We start from the raw sequence: 17,221 nt of genomic DNA, 5'->3' as shown, positions 1-17,221 counted from the left end.
GATCAATGTCTGGCCGGCGAGGTTGAAACAGAAATGCATTTCCTCCTAAAATGCGAAAAATTCAACACATCAAGAAACATATTATTCAACAAGCTAAGCCAAACAACCCCAGATTTCAAGGAATTGGATGACCTGTCAAAATTGAGATTAGTCCTGGGAGAAGGAGACAGACCATACCTTGGGGCCAAATATGTAACAACATGTCACAACCTGAGGACTGTTTAAAAGTAAGACTGTTTAAAATTAATATTGTTAAAAGTAATATTGTATGTACCCAACAAATGTCAAATCGATTGACACCTACAGAATGTTGGAAAACTGTACCTTTTTGCTATGTAAGCTTTGGCAATATGGTTCTCTGTAAACTTTCATGCCAATAAAGCATTTGAATTGGAATTGGAATTGGAGTTAAAATATCTCAGACTTTATTTCTGAAACAGTGGCTGGGATTTTCCAGTTTGAGGCGGATGGGACCCGGTAGACAGCGGGAAACCTGCAAGTCCAAGTTTTCTGGCACGCTGTGGAATTTTAACTCCACATCGTGCATGTGATGTAATGGGCGGGCTCCCCGCCTGGAAGCCAACCTGATTGACAGCCTGGTTTCCAGTGGGGCGGGGATCGCTGGCTGACCTGGATGCCACAGCAACAGGTAAGTGCTGGGTCCGGAGGAGGGGTTCCAAGCCTGGGGGTGTGAAGCCTGGGGAAGGGGAAGGGGGTCCGATCTGCAACCCCGGGGGGTCCGATCTTGCAACACCGGAGGGTCCGATCTGCAACCCCGGGGGGTCCGATCTGCAACCCCGGGTGTTCCGATCTCCAACCCCGGGGGGTCCGATCTGCAACACCGGAGGGTCCGATCTCCAACCCCGGGGGGTCCGATCTGCAACACCGGAGGGTCCGATCTCCAACCCCGGGGGGTCCGATCTCCAACCCCGGGGGGGGGGTCCGATCTCCAACCCCGGGTGTTCCGATCTGCAACACCGGAGGGTCCGATCCCAAACACCGGGGCTGAGTTGCGATGTCGATGGGGGTCCAATCCCCGACCCCGGGGTGCGGCGGGCTGCTGGTGGATGAGCTTGGGGGGCCTACAAGGATTGCTCCACAAGGCTGTTCTTGCCTCATTGCAGCTACCAGGAATCCTGAGCCCCGGGATCCCCGGCCGCCTGCAGTTAAACCTGCACAGCAGGTTAAAGCAGAGGCTTCAGGCCTCATTATAATATTTAAAATGCCAACCTGCATCCTGGCAGCGGGTTGGCTGCCCGTTCCACGTCCCGTCTGAGCATAAGGTGCAGGTGGGTGGGTTGGGGTTGGGTTTTAGATTTTAACAACTTTCACTCCCACCTCCTCCACTACCCCTTCCCCTCCACCTCCAACCCACCCATTTTTTCATGTGAAAATTTCCCCCAGTGGGCTGATATGTATTGTATTGCATATTGTTAATTGAGCACTCGAGGACCTCCTGATGGGAGAAAGCATGCTGAGGCAATTGTAGTCATAGTCTCCAATTCCTCTTTTGATTGGTCCATTGGGATGACTGTGTCACCAATTAGATTCAAATGAACAAACCTGCCCCCTTTTTAAAGGTGCACAAACAAAACAGTACAATTTGATTGGCAAATTAAAACCGTGAGTCCAAGCAATGTTTCCTCTAAGCTGCATGGCCGCACAGCTGTCTGCCAGTCCCACGCAGCCTGGTACCGGCTTTTCAAATGTGAAACTTTCAGTGGGACACGAAGCTCCTTAAAGGGGACATGCACCCCAAAAGAAATTAGGGATAACATTGATTACAAGTATTCAGATAAAGAGGAGGGGGCGTGGCAGTTTTGATTAAGGATGATGTTACAGTTCTAAATAGAAAGGATATACTAGATGGTTCAAGTACTGAATCAATTTGGCTTGAGTTTACATAGGATTACATAGGATATATGGCCCAACCAGTCCATGCCGGCATTTATGCTCCACTCGAGCCTCCTCCTGTTTTTCCTTATTTAAATCTATCAGCGTAACCCTCTATTCCCTTCTCCCTCATATGCTTGTCCAGCCTCCCCTTAAATGCATCTATAGTATTCACTTCAACCACTCCCTGTGGGAGCAAGTTCCACATTCTCACCACTTTTTGGGTAAAGAAGTTTCTTCTGAATTCCCTATTTGATTTCTTGGTGACTAGATGGTTTTCACAAAGGAGAGGGGCGAAGCAGACATTGTTATCAGAGAGGAGCAGTGTGAAATATGAGATGAATTAAACATAGTGAGAGAAGAAATATTAAGGGGTTTAGCAGCTTTAAAAGTGGATAAATCCCCAGGACCGGATGAAATGTATCCCAGGCTGTTAAGCAAAGCAAAAGAGGAAATAGCAGAGGCCTTGACCATCATTTTCCAATCCTCTCTGGCTTCAGGTATGGTGCCGGAGGACTGCTAATGTGGTACCCTTGTTTAAAAAGGGAGAAAAGGATAGACCGAGTAATTACAGGCCAGTCAGCCTAACCTCAGTGGTGGGAAAATTATTGGAAAGAATTCTGAAGGACAGGATAAATCTTCATTTAGAAAGACATGGATTAATCAAGGATAGTCAGCACGGATTTGTTAAGGTTGTGTCTGACAAACTTGATTGAATATTTTGAGGAGGTAACAAGGATAGATGAGGGTAGTGCGTTTGATGTAGTGCATATGGACTTTAGCAAGGCTTTTGATAAGGTTCCACATGGCAGACTGGTCACGAAGTTAAAAGCCCATGGAATCCAGGGCAAAGTGTCAAGTTGGATTCAAAACTGACTCGGAGGCAGGAAGCAGAGGGTAATGGTTGAAGGGTGTTTTTATGACTGGAAGGCTGTTTCCAGTGGGGTTCCGCAGGGCTCAGTACTAGGTCCCTTGCTTTTTGTGGTATATATCAATGATCTAGACTTGAATATAGGGGGTATGATTAAGAAGTTTGCAGATGATACTAAAATCGGTTGTGTGGTTGATACTGAAGAAGGAAGCTGTAGACTGCAGGAAGATATCAGTAAATTGGTCAGGTGGGCAGAACAGTGGCAAATGGAATTCAATCTGGAGAAGTGTGAGGTAATGCACTTGGGGAGGGCTAACAAGGAAAGGGAATACACATTAAGTGGTAGGACACTGAGTAGTGTAGAGGAACAAAGGGACCTTGGAGTACATGTCCACAGAGCCCTGAAGGTAGCAGGCCAGGTAGGTAAGGTGGTTAAGAAGGCATACGGAATGTTTGCCTTTATTAGCCGTGGCATAGAATACAAGAGCAGGGGGGTTATGCTTCAACTGTATAAAACACTAGTTAGGCCTCAGCTGGAGTACTGCGTGCAGTTCTGGTCACCACATTACAGGAAAGATGTGATTGCACTAGAGAGGGTGCAGAGGAGATTTACAAGGATGTTGCCGGGAGTAGAGAATCTTAGCTTTGAGGAGAGACTGGATCGGCTGGGTCTGTTTTCCTTGGAACAGAGGAGGCTGAGGGGAGACCTTATTAAGGTGTATAAATTATGAGGGGCCTAGATAAAGTTGATAGAAAGGACCTATTTCCCTTAGCAGAGGGGTCAAAAACCAGAGGGCACAGATTTAAAGTAATTGGTGGAAGGTTTAGAGGGGATTTGAGGGGACATTTCTTCACCTAGGGTTGTGGGGGCCTGGAACTCTCTTCCTGAAAGGGCAGTAGAGGCAGAAATCCTAACCACATCTAAAAAGTACTTGGATATGCACTTGGGATGCTGTAACCTGCAGGGCTACGGACCAAGAGCTGGGAAGTGGGATTAGGCTGGATAGATCTTTTGTTAGCCGGTGCGGACACGATGGGCCGAAATGGCCTCCTTCCGTGCTGTAACTTTCTATGATTCTATGACTATCTTATATTGATGTCCTCTAGTTTTGCTCTTCCCAAGTGGAAACGTTCTCTCTCTATCCACTCTATCAAAACATTTCATAATTTTAAAGACCTCTATTAGGTCACCCCTCCACTTTCTTTTATCAAGAGAAAAGAGACCCAGCCTGTTGAGGAATAGAGGGGAGCTGTTACAGTGCTGGGAGTTTTTTTTTATAGAGCTCCAAACAGTGAAAAGGAGATAGATGAGCAAATTTGTTGGCAAAATTTCAAAGATGTGCAACAAAAATAGAGTTGTAATATTAGATGACTTTAATTACCCTAATATAGACTGGGAAAAACATAGTGTTAAGGGTAGGGAAAGAGAGGAATTTCTGATATGTGTACAGGAGAACTTTCTCGATCAATATGTCTCTAGTCCAACAAGAAAGGAAGCAGTGTTGGATCTGGTTCTGGGAAATTAAGTAGGGCAAGTGGGGTATGTTATATCTAGCTTACAGTGATCACAAGATAATTAGGTTTAGAGTAATTCTAGAAAGCGACCAGAAAATATCAAAGGTAACAATGCTCAGCTGGGGAAGAGCTAATTTCAGTGATTTAAGAAGGGATCTAGCACAGGCAGATTGGAAAAGACGATTGCAGAGTTATGCAGTAACTGAGCAAAGGAAAGCATTCGGGGAAGAGATAGTTCAGGTACAAACTAGGCATATTCCTTTTAAGGGAAAAGGTAGAGCATCCAAAGCTAGTGCGCCCTGCCTGACAAAGGAAATAAAAGTTAAAATAAAACAGAAAAAGGAGACAAATGTCAGGAGCAAGATTCAGGAAGTGGATGATGTGAAGGTTATGCTAACAGAGGAAAGGGACGTTATGGACAGGATAGTAATAGATAGAGAAGACATACTAAAAAGTTTAGCATTACTGAAAGTTGGAAAGTGACCTGGTCCAGATGCAATGCATCCTAAGTTGCTGAAAGAAGCAAAGGTAGAAATAGCAGAGGCATTGGTCACAAGCTTTCAATCCTCATTGCATACAGGAGCACGGTGGCATAGTGGTTAGCACTGTTGCCTCACAGCGCCAGAGACCCGGGTTCGAATCCGGCCTCGGGCGACTGTCTGTGTGGAGTTTGCACATTCTCCCCGTGTTTGCGTGGGTTTTCTCCGGGTGCTCCGGTTTCCTCCCACAGTCCAAAGATGTGCGGGTTAGGTTGATTGGCTATGATAAATTGACCATTAGTGTTAGGGGGATTAAATACATGGGGTTACAGGGATAGGGTGGGATATGTGTTGGTGTAGGGGTTACGGGGATCGGGTGGGATATGTGTCGGTGCAGGCTCGATGGGCCGAAATGGCCTCTATCTGCACTGTGGGGTTTCTGTGATTCTGTGATTCTGTGACTGGAGGGTTGCTAATGTTATACCACTATTCAAGAAAGGGAAGCGGGAACAACCTGGAAACTACAGGGAAGTCAGCCTAACATCGGTGGTAGGGAAGCTTTTGAAAAATATTATATGGGACAAAATAACCTTTCATTTGGAAAATCATGGATTAATCAAAGAGAGTCAGCATGGATTTGTTAAAGCCAAATCGTGTCTGACTAATTGAATTCTTTGATGAGGTAACAGAGAAGGTTGATCAAGATAATGCTGTGTATATGGACTTTTGGAAGGCATTCGACAAAGTGCCACACAGGAGGCTTATTAAGAAGAAGGAAGCCCATGGAATTAAGGGAAAAGTGGCGGTATGGATACAAAATTGGCTCAGTGGAAACAAAGGGTGGTGGTGGATGGATGTTTTTCAGACATGAAGGTGGTTTGCAGTGATGTTCCTCAAGAGTCAATTTTGGGTCCATTACTCTTTTCAACTTTTATAAACGACCTAGACTCGGGAGTAGGAAGCAGCATTATAAAGTGTGCAGATGAAACAAAACTTGGCAAAGAAGTAGATAGTGATGAGGATAGTTATAGACATCAGGATGACATAGACAGAATTGTGAAATGTGCAGAAACATGACAGCTGGAGTTCAATGTGCAGAAAAGTGAAGTGATGCACTTTGGGAGTACTAATATGGATTTTTTTCTATTCATTCATGGGATATCAGCATCGCTGGCAAGGCCAGCAATTATTGCCAATTCCTAATTGCCCTTGAGAAGGTGGTGGTGAGCCGCCTTCTTGAACCGCTGCAGTCCGTGTGGTGAAGGTACTCCTGCAGAGCTATTAGGTAAGGAGTTCCAGGATTTTGACCCAGCGACGATGAAGGAATGGCGATATATTTCTAAGTCAGGATGGTGTGTGACTTGGAGGGGAACTTGGAAGTGGTGGTGTTCCCCTGCACCTGCTGCCCTTTGTCCTTCTAGGTGGTAGAGGTCACAGGCTTGCGAAGGTGCTGCCGAATAAGCCTTGGCAGGTTGCTGCAGTGCATTTTGTAGATGGTACACACTGCAGCCATGGTGGACCAGTGGTGGAGGGAGTGAATGTTCAGAGTGGTGGATGAGGTGCTTATCAAACAGGCTGCTTTGTCCTGGATGGTGTCGAGCTTCTTGAGTGTTTTTGGAGCTGCACTCAAACCAGCAAGTGGAGAGTATTCCATCACACTCCTAACTTGTGACTTGAAGATGGTGGAAAGGCTTTGGGGAGTCAGGACGTGAGTCATTCACTGCAGAATCCCAAGCCTCTGACCTACTCTTACAGCCACGGTATTTATGTGGATGGTCCAGTTAAGTTTCTGGTCAATGGTGAACCCCAGGATGTTGATGGTGGAGGATTCAGCGATGGCCATCCCATTGAATGTCAAGGGGAGTTGGCGAGACTCTCTCTTGTTGGAGATGGTCATTGCCTGGAACCTGTGTGGTGCGAATGTTACTTGCCACTTATCAGCCCAAGCCTGGATGTTGTCCAGGCCTTGCTGCATGCGGGCATGGATTGCTTCATTTTCTGAGGAGTTGCGAATGGAACTGAACACTGCAATCATCAGCGAACATCCCCACTTCTGAACTTATGATGGAGGAAAGATCATTGATGAAGCAGCTGAAGATGGTTGGGCCTAGGACACTGCCCTGAAGAACTCCTGCAGCGATGGCCTAGGTGCTGAGATGATTGACCTTCAACAACCACAGCCATCTTCCTTTGTGCTAGGTATGACACCAGCCAGTGGAGAGTTTTCCCCCTGATTCCCATTGACTTCAATTTTACTAGGGCTCCTTGATGCCACATTCAGTCAAATGCTGCCTTGATGTCAAGGGCAGTCACTCTCACCTCACCTGTAGAATTCAGCTCTTTTGTCCAATGTTTGGACCAAGGCTATAATGAGGCCAGAAGCCAAGTGGTCCTGGCAGAACCCAAATTGAGCATTGGTGAGCAGGTTATTGGTGAGTAAGTGCCGCTTGATAGCACTCTCGATGACACCTTCCATCATTTTGCTGATGATTGAGAGTAGGTTGATGGGGCAGTAATTTGCTGGATTGGATTGCTTTATGTGGACAGGACATACCTGGGCAATATTCAACTTTGTCGGGTAGATGCCAGTGTTGTAGCTCTACTGGAGCAGCTTGGCTCGACGTGCGACTAGTTCTGGAGCACAAGTCTTCAACACTACAGCCGAGATGTTGTCGGAGCCTTTGCTCCATCCAGTGCACTCAGCCATTTCTTGATATTACATGGAGTGAATCGAATTGGCTGAAGACTGACTTCTGTGATGGTGGGGACCTCAGGAGGAGGCTGAGATGGATCATCCACTCAGCACTTCTGGCTGAGGATGGTTGCAAACACTTCAACCTTGTCTTTTGTACTCACTTGCTGGGCTCCGGCATCATTGAGGATGGGGATGTTCATGGAGCCTCCTCCTCCCATTAGTTGTTTAATTGTCCACCACCATTCATGACTGGATGTGGCAGGACTGCAGAGCTTTGATATGATCAGTTGGTTGTAGGATCGCTTAGCTCTGTCTATAGCATGCTGCTTCCACTGTTTAGCATACGTGTAGTCCTGTGTTGTAGCTTCACCAGATTGGCACCTCATTTTTAGGTACACTTGGTGCTGCTCCTGGCATGCTCTTCTACACTCCTCATTGAACCTGGCTTGATGGTAATGGCAGAGTGAGGGATATGCCAGGCCATGAGGTTACAGATTGTGGTGGTATACAATTTTGCTGCTGCTAATGGCCCACAGCATCTCATGGATGCCCAGTTTTGAGCTGCTAGATCTGTTCTGAATCTATCCCATTTAGCATGGTGGTACTGCCACACAACATGATGAAGGGTTTCCTCAGTGTGAAGACGAGACTTTGTCTCCACAGGACTGTGCGATAGTCGCTCCTACCAATACTGTAATCTGCCACAGGTAGATTGGTGAGGATGAGGTCAAGTAGGTTTTTCCCTTGGGTTGGTTCTCTCACCACCTGCTGTAGGCCCAGTCTGACAGTTATGTCTTCAGGACTCGGCCAGCTCAGTCAGTAGTGGTGCGACCGAGCCACTCTTGGTGATGGACATTGACGTCCCCCATCCAGTGTACATTCTCTGCCCGTGCTACCCTCTGCTTCTTCCAGGTGGTGCTAAACATGGAGGAGTACTGATTCATCAGCTGAGGGAGGGTGGTAGGTGGTAATCAGCAGAAAGTTTCTTTGCCCATGTTTGACCTGATACTATGAGACCTCATGGGGTCTGGAGTCAATTTTGAGGACTCCGTGAGCCACTCCTGCCCGACTGTATTCCACTGTGCTGCCACCTCAGGGATGGTGATGGAGGAATCTGAGATTTTGGCTGAAAGGTATGATTCTGTGAGTATGACTATTTTAGGCTGTTGCTTGACTAGTCTGTATATATCCCAGCTCTCCCAATTTTGGCACAAGTCCTGAGATGTTAGTGAAGAGGACTTTTTGCAGGGTCGACCGGGCTGGGTTTGCCTTTGTTGTGTCCGGTGCCTGGGCCGATGTCGGGTGGTCTTTTCAGGTCTATTCTTAGTAGCGATTTGGTACAATGAGTGCCTTGCTAGGCCATTTCAGAGGGCAGTTAAGAGTCAATCACATTGCTGTGAGTCTGCAGTCACATATCGGTCAGACCGGGTAAGGACAGCAGATTTCCTTCCCTAAAGAACATGAGTGAACCAGATGGATTTTTACGACAATTTGATTTCATGGTCACCATTATTGACACTAGCATTTTATTCGAGATTTATTTAATTAACTGAATTAATATTCCCCAGCTGCTGTGGTGGGATTTGAAGATCATTAGTCCAGGCCTCTGGATTACTAGTCCAGTAACATAACCACTATGCTACTGTACCCCATATATGTGGCATGTGAGAGATTGTACTATTTGACTGGGCTGCTCCTCTATTTCTGGCTGCACTTCAGTCCCAAGCTCCTGATCTTCGGCCACCCGGTGCGGAAGGGGCAGGCAGGTCGGAGGGCCTCCTCATGGGTCTGCTCCCCAGCGTGGGAAAGTTGGCCATCAACAGGTCCAGGCAGAATCTACCGACTAAATTCTAAATGATGACATCATTGGCCAGGTCGATTATGCACTCCAGTCCTTTCGTTGCCTACCAGTCACGGAAGGTCTCAAATATAGCAACGGACACCGCGTGCTCCTTCACCAGGCACACCCGGGCGCGGACTTAGCCGTGGTTGAGAGGCAGGCAGTCGAGACAGATGGTCCCCTCGACCGCGCTATGCCTGAACCTGTTGATGGCCAGTGGAGTTGGGGCTGAGCTTGGCTTTTAGCACCCAGATGGAATCAGACTTAGCAGCAGGACTCCTGCATGCCAACGCCTCCAGCAACAACCCAGAATCTCCTCTTCGGCGAGCGTTATATCCACAGGGAATGTTCCAGAGAGTCTGAAATAAAAGCAGCCATCATATTACCACATCAGTCTGAGTGTGTAGCAGACTTAATGTGGGTGAGTCTCCAAAACCCGCCTGCAGTTAACATCGGGGCTCGTGTTTTGGTTGCTACTTTAAGAATTTTATTCATTACTTGTGTGAGTTTTAGGTATATGTAAGTGTTTTACAATAGCTATATACAAAACATTAAGTATTGATAGAATGTTAAATAGCAATGCTAAGTGACAGTTCAAAGCACTTATGGTGCATTTTCATTGCCTGACTAATCGATAGAACAGAAAGAGCCATGAATAGTTGCACTTCATTGTACGAGGCCATTACAAGGTTAACTAAGAGAATCATTGATCCTTTGACTAATATTTCCAGTTAGTTATTGCACATTCTGGTACAACTACTCTGCAAGTAGATTTTGGTGCATGCAGTAAATTTCACCTATTGTTTTAGACATAAAAAGAACATCAAAGTGATCGTACCACACCATCTTTTATGTGAATTAATGTGTGGATCGATAATCAATAATGGCTTTTGCGGGACTGGCTTGTGTAATTTGATTAGCAGATTGTTTTTCAGCTCTTGGATCTAGGGTACAGCCCAGACTGATCGCATGAAATACTTGGATAAAAAACATTCTGTGATGGCGGAGCATAGCTGGGGGACGATTCTGGTGAGGGGACTTAATTTGAAGCAGAATCTGGATCCGCAGGATTTGCGCCTCTCTAAAATTGCTGAGGAACTGAGCTTGGGGAGGAGTGCTTCTTCTGCCCCCATGCACCACCCCGCACCCCCACCCACCACCCCGCACCCCCACCCACCCACCCGACACAATCTAAAACAAATCTGGGGCTTTATCTAGGGAGTTTTCAGATTTGTTGGAAATTTAACCCAAATCATCACTGAGAACAGGCATAGGTTCCACCCTGACCATTCAGAAGGCCCCCTTCAAGTAGAAAAAGAGTGGTTATCGATCCCAGAAATTACTTTTAACAAAGTTGTGTTTCCTGAAGGGAAGGAAATAAAAGTTTTTAAGCCATTTTTCTCCAGCCCGATCCAGACCTTTGGTGTTCCTTCTTGGAGGTGCCTCTCCAAGTTTTGAAGGATGGGTGCCTTTTTCTTTGCGCTGACAGAGTTACGAGTGCCCACCCTGACTATTCAACTGACCCCAACCTCAGGACTGGGGACGCGGTCAGGAGCTTCTTGCAGTGGTGGTGGGAAGTACTGCCCCACCGCCCTTCGGCCACCTTAATCTGGATCATGGGATATTTAAGCTACTAATTTTAGACTATTATAAGGGGTATAAAGCGGACCCTGTTGTATCCACTTCTCATGTGCAGAGTGGGGCCTAAAAGCACCAATTTCACAGAGCTATCTCCCACGCCCCAAGAGTGCCTGAAATGGGCTGGATGATTCTTCGGATATGTTCAGTGGTCGCCTGAAACAGACATTAGGTCCCTTGCATATGTTAATTAGGGGGTTAACACATGTTTTAGGTCCCTTCCGAGAAATTGGGCTGCCCTGAGCAGACCAGGCGTCAGGCCTGCTTCGCTCAGGTTTTCCATGCCTGGATTCGATCAAGCCAGCAGACACCACCGAAGAGGTAGGTAAATATTACGGTTGCTGTGGAGCCAGGAGGAGCAGGAATCAGATGTGGTGTAAAATGTGCAGCCGATTCACTATGACCCCTTTTCACGGTACTGGCAAAAACCATTTCCACCCTCACTATCTTCTGACTCAGAGACAAAAGTTCTTCTACTGAACTAATCTTTAATACACAATTTCATTAAGTTGCCCAAGCAACAATTACTTTTCAACTAAAAGTCATAAGTTAACATGATACTTGCATGTAACAAAATGTTAGAAAACGTTATCGTAATTATCTGTACTATATATGTCAACTTTTTATTTTAACTTTTCCCCCTTATTTTCTATCTTTCCCCTAGTTAGAATGACAGGTGGTAAAATTGCCAAGCAGCAGTGTCACCTGCTATCATGTCAAAGATTTGTAACTATGATGAGAAAACTGATTCACTGAAGGGATCAATAATCAAAGGAGACACTTGTCTTCACATTTTATTGAATTATAGAATACCACGGGGAGCAAAACAATTAAAATGCCGAGGTAGGGCACCCCTGCAGTTATAACATCGTATTAGAGTCCTGGCTATCAGCCACAAGACCTAAATTTAAATCCTTGTCTTAACTGTCAATCGCATTCAAGCCTTCCTTTAGAAGGTAAGTCCAGCAGTGTTGTGTGAGCTGTCATGGACAGCAAGGGGAGGAAGGATCAAACCCTTGCCATTTTACTATTAGGTTGACTATAGAATATATTGACAGAATCCAAGCAAAACATCTGCAGGCTAGACTGTACCATCCCGGTAAGCAAGAAGAATACTGTGGGTGTGAAAAGCTAACTCAAAATTAGTTGAATTCAAGCCAGGACAAACACAACAAAACATTGAAAAATTAATACATTTTGGAATAGCATTTTAACCCCAACCCAATTGAGGAAAGGGACTATACTTCACTACAGTCTTTGTTTCTTCTCTTCATCTTACTAGTTACATATAAGGGACCTGGGGGCAATTTTTAATGTTACGGCTGGTATTTACAGGGCAGTAATGGCCTCAAAATGACGATGCAGAAGGACGCTATTTCAAATGGGGCATATCACTGAATACCCAAATCGCCAGCCTATTTCAGGTGCTAGGCCACTTTTAATATGCAATTCGGGTTCTTAGGACCTGGATTAAAATTGTAGCTTGCTGCATGCACACTCCAATCAGTTCAATGGGTGATAGAACCAAAGAGCTCCAGCAAAGGTAAGTTTGAAATTATTATTATTCTCCCACTGGAATGGAATCTGTACTAAAGGAGAAAATAGAAAAACATCTAGAAACCAAAAATATAATAATGAACAGTCAACACGGATTTCAAAAGGGAAAGCCTTGCATGGCAAACCTCATTAGAGTCATTGGGCTGGATTTTCATTCTGGAGTCGGGCAGGAGGCGGGACTACAACTTTCAGGGTTGTAGTCCCGCCTCCATCGAGATGTGGCCAAGCCTCACGATTTTGACTTGATTGATCTTGTTGAGCCTGCTGTGCGGGCTCAGCAGGCCAATTAAGGGCCACCCGGTAACAGGTGATGTCACAGACTGAAATTTCATCTGTCAAGAGGTTTTGACAGATGAAATATCAGCGTTTCACAGCTGTTTGAAGCTGTCAAACACTGACGGTCTTACTTCTAACCTGAGTCCTTCTCCACAGACTCAGTTAGAAATCTCTCCTGCACAGAAAGCTGAAGGCTGTCACTTTTGACAGTTCGCAGCCATTCTACTTTCTGTGCCGGTGAGATGAGGGACTCCCAAGACCTAAAGGAAGGAAGGCTGAAAAGATAAGAAACGGTAATTTAAACTTCTTTAAACACTTTAGACACACCAAACACACTTACCTTTGCACTCATGCACACATCACTCACCTGAACACCGACATCTCGACCCCTCCAAGTCCTTCAACCCGACGGCCCGCCTTGCAAACTTGGCGTGGTTTGGAGCCGTCAGGAATCCCACACTTCAGCATTAAAAATAGGAAATAGGCTAAAAACTGCCTGTTAACTACCTGTTAACAGGCAATTAATTGGCACTAATCCCTTCCCGCCTCGGGTAGGCGGGTCCCAGTGCGGGGCGGGTACCCGCCTCCTTTGAGACTGGCATGGAGGCGGATTGGGTGCGGGATGGGGTCGGGACCCCTGATTTCGGGATTTTAACTCACCACACGCCTCCAATCCTGACTCCACAGCCCATTGAAAATCCAGCCCATAGAGTTATACAGCACAGAGAGAAGACCTTCGGCCCATCGTGTCTGCGCCGCCCATCAAGCCCTATCAATTCTAATCCCATTTTCCAGCACTTGGTCCATAGCCTTGTATGCTATGGCATTTCAAGTGCTCATCTAAATGCTTCTTGAATGCTGTGAGGGTTCCTGCCTCTACCACCCTTTCAGGCAGTGAGTTCCAGATTCCAACCACCCTCTGGGTGAAAACGTTTTTCCTCAAATCCCCTCTAAACCTCCTGCCCCTTACCTTGAAATTATGCCCCCTGGTTATTGACCCCTCTATTAAGGGGAAAAGTTCCTTTCTATCTACCCTATCTATGCCCCTCATAATTTTGTACACCTCAATCGGGTCCCCCCTCAGCCTTCTCTGCTCTAAGGAAAACAACCCCAGCCTGTCCAGTCTCTCTTCATAGCTGAAACGCTCCAGCCCAGGTAACATCCTGGTGAATCTCCTCTGCACCCTTTCTAATGCAATCACATCCTTCCTGTATAGTGTGGCGACCAGAACTGCACACAGTATTCCAGCTTTGGCCTAACTAGCATTTTGTACAGCTCCATCATAACCTCCCTGCTCTTATATTCTATGCCTCGGCTAATGAAGGCAAGTATCCCATATGCCTTCTTAACCACCTTATCTACCTGTCCTGCCTTCAGGGATCTATGTACATGCACACCAAGGTCCCTCTGATCCTCTGTCCTTCCTAGGGTCCTACCATTCATTGTGTATTCCCTTGCCTTGTTAGTCCTCCCAAAATGTATCACCTCACACTTTTCAGGGTTAAATTCCATTTGGCACTGTTCTGCCCATCTGACCAACCTGTCTATATCGTACTGTAGCCTGAGGCTTCCCTCCTCGCTATTTACCGCTCCACCAATTTTTGTGTCACCTGTGAACTTACTGATCATACGTCCTATATTCATATCTAAATCATTAATGTATACTGCAAACAGCAAGGGACCCTGCACCGATCCCTGCGGTACACCACTGGACACAGGCTTCCAGTCACAAAAACAACCTTCGACCATCACCCTCTGCCTCCTGCCACTAAGCCAATTTTGGATCCAATGTGCCAAATTGCCCTGGATCCCATTGGCTCTTACCTTCTTGACCAGTCTCCCATGCGGGACTTTGTCAAAAGCCTTACTGAAGTCCATGTAGACTACATCAACTGCACTAACCTCATCCACAAACCTAGTCACCCCCTCGAAAAATTCAATCAAATTGGTTAGACCTGATCTCCCCCTGACAAAGCCATGCTGACTATCCTTGATTAATCCTTGCCTCTCAAAGCGGAGACTAATTCTGTCCCTCAGAATTTTTCCCAATAATTTCCCTACCACTGCTGTTAGGCTCACTGGCCTGTAATTCCCTGGTTTATCCCTACTACCCGTCTTGAATAATGGGACACGTGTTAGCTGTCCTCCAGTCCTCTGGCCCCTCCCCTGTGGCCAGAGAGGTTCTGAAAATTTGTGTCAGCGCCCCTGCAATCTCCTCCCTTGCCTCACACAGCAGCCTGGGAAACATCTCGTCTGGGCCTGGGGATTTATCCACTTTTAAGCCTGCTAAAACCACTAGTACCTCCTCCCTCTCAGTGCTAATTTGTTCATGTATATCACAATCCCCCTGCCTGATTTCTATTCTCCATGGTGAACACAGATGGAAAATATTCATTTAAAACCGCACCTACATCTTCTGGCTCTACACACAGATTGCCACTTTGGTCCCTAATGGGCCCTATTCTTTCCCTGGTTATCCTCTTGCCCTTAATATACTTATAAAACACCTTGGGATTTTCCTTTATTTTGCCCGCCAGTGTTTTTTCATGCCCCCTCTTCGCTCTCCTAATTTCTTTTTTAAGTACCCCCCTGCACTTTCTATACTCCTCTAGGGCTTCCACTGTTTTTAGTCCTTTGTATCTGCCAAAAGCCTCCCTTTTTTACCTAATCCATTCTTGTATATCCCATGACATCCAGGGTTCCCTGGACTTTTTGGTCCCACCCTTGACCTTTACGGGAACATATTGGCACTGTACTCTCTCTATTTCCTTTCTGAATGGCTCCCACTGCTCTGATGTGGATTTTCCTACAAGTAGCTGATCCCAGTAAACTTTGGCCAGATCCTGCCTTATCATATTAAAATTGTCCTTCCCCCAATTTAGAACCTTTATTTCTGGTCCATCTTTGTCCTTTTCCATGACTACCTTAAATCTCACCGAATTATGGTCACTGTCACCAAAATGCTCTCCTACTGACACTTCTACCACTTGCCCGGCTACATTCCCTAGAAGTAGGTCCAGTACCACCCCCTCTCTTGTAGGACTTTCTACATGCTGGCTCAAAAAGCTCTCCTGGATGCACTTTAAGAATTCCACACCCTCTAAGCCTTTCACACTCTGACTGTCCCCGTTAATATTGGGGAAGTTGAAATCCCCTACTATTACTATCCTATTATTTCTACACTTCTCTGAGATTTGCCTACATATCTGTTCTTCTATCTCCCCCTGACTGTTTGGGGGACAATAGTACACTCCCAGCAAAGTGCTTGCCCCCTTTTTGTTTTTAAGTTCTACCCATATGGCCTCGTTAGAGGAACCTGCTAAGATATCATCCCTCCTTACAGCAGTAATTGACTCCTTGATTAATATTGCGACACCCCCTCTTTTACACACACCCTCATTCTCGCCTGAAGATTCTATACCCCGGAATATTGAGCTGCCAGTCCTGCCCCTCCCTCAACCATGTCTCTGTGATAGTAACAATATCATACTCCCATTTGTTCATCAACACCTTCAATTATCTGCCTTACTCATAAGACGCCTTGCATTAAAATAAATGCCATCCAGCCTTGCCATACTCCCTTGTGCCGTTACATATTTGCTCTGCCTTCCAGACTGACTTGTTTTTTCCTCTATATTTGGCTGTGCATCACCCCCTACTATAGCTCCATTCCGTATCCCATCCCCCTGCCAAGTTAGTTTAACACCCCGCCCCCCCCCCCCAACAGCACTAGCAAACCTCCCCGCAAGGATGTTGGTCCCGTTCTGGTTCAACCCGTCCGACTTGTACAGGTCCCACCTTCCCCAGAAAAAGACCCAGTGATCCAGGAAACTAAAGCCCTCCCTCCTGTACCAACTCTTTAGCCATGCATTCATCTGCTCTATCCTCCTATTCTTATACTCACTAGCACATGGCACTGGAAGTAACCCAGAGATTACAGCCTTTGAGATCCTGCTTTTTAATGTGCTACCTAGCTCCCTAAATTCTTGTTGCATGACCTCATCATTCTTTGAAGAGGTAATAGAGAGAGTGGACAAGGCAAGTGTCTCACCTCCTGACTCCCCAAAGCCTTTTCACCATTTACAAGGCACAAGTAAGGAGTGTGATGGAATACTCTCCACTTGCCTGGATGAGTGCAGCTCCAACCACACTCAAGAAGCTCGACACCATCCAGGACAAAGTAGCCCGCTTGATTGGCACCCCATCCACCACCTTAAACATTCACTCCCTCCACCACCGCGTACCGTGGCTACAGTGTGCACCATCTATAAGATACACTGCAGCAACTCACCAAGGCTTCTTCGGAAGCACCTCCCAAACCCGCGACCTCTTCCACCTAGAGGGACAAGGGCAGCAGGCGCATGGGAACACCACCACCTCCAAGTTCCCCTCTAAGTCACACACCATCCTGACTTAGAAGTATATCGCCGATCCTTCATCATTGCTTGGTCAAAATC

General features: G+C 46.3%; 1 long non-coding RNA gene across 1 annotated transcript in view; it reads left to right on the top strand.

Moving 5' to 3' along the window:
* Positions 1 to 590: 590 nt before the first annotated feature.
* The window catches only part of LOC147123140 (uncharacterized), a 373,953-nt gene continuing 357,322 nt past the window's right edge, over positions 591 to 17,221 (top strand). Inside the window, exon 1 of the long non-coding RNA XR_015073692.1 lies at positions 591 to 649. This is a non-coding gene — a long non-coding RNA (uncharacterized LOC147123140). The remainder of the gene's footprint in view (positions 650 to 17,221) is intronic.

The sequence above is a fragment of the Somniosus microcephalus genome, chromosome 2 (assembly GCF_052327205.1).
Source record: "Somniosus microcephalus isolate GS21.2 chromosome 2, FLI_Smic_1.0, whole genome shotgun sequence".
Lineage (NCBI taxonomy): Eukaryota > Metazoa > Chordata > Chondrichthyes > Squaliformes > Somniosidae > Somniosus > Somniosus microcephalus.
This window is presented reverse-complemented; position numbering and strand designations above follow the sequence as displayed.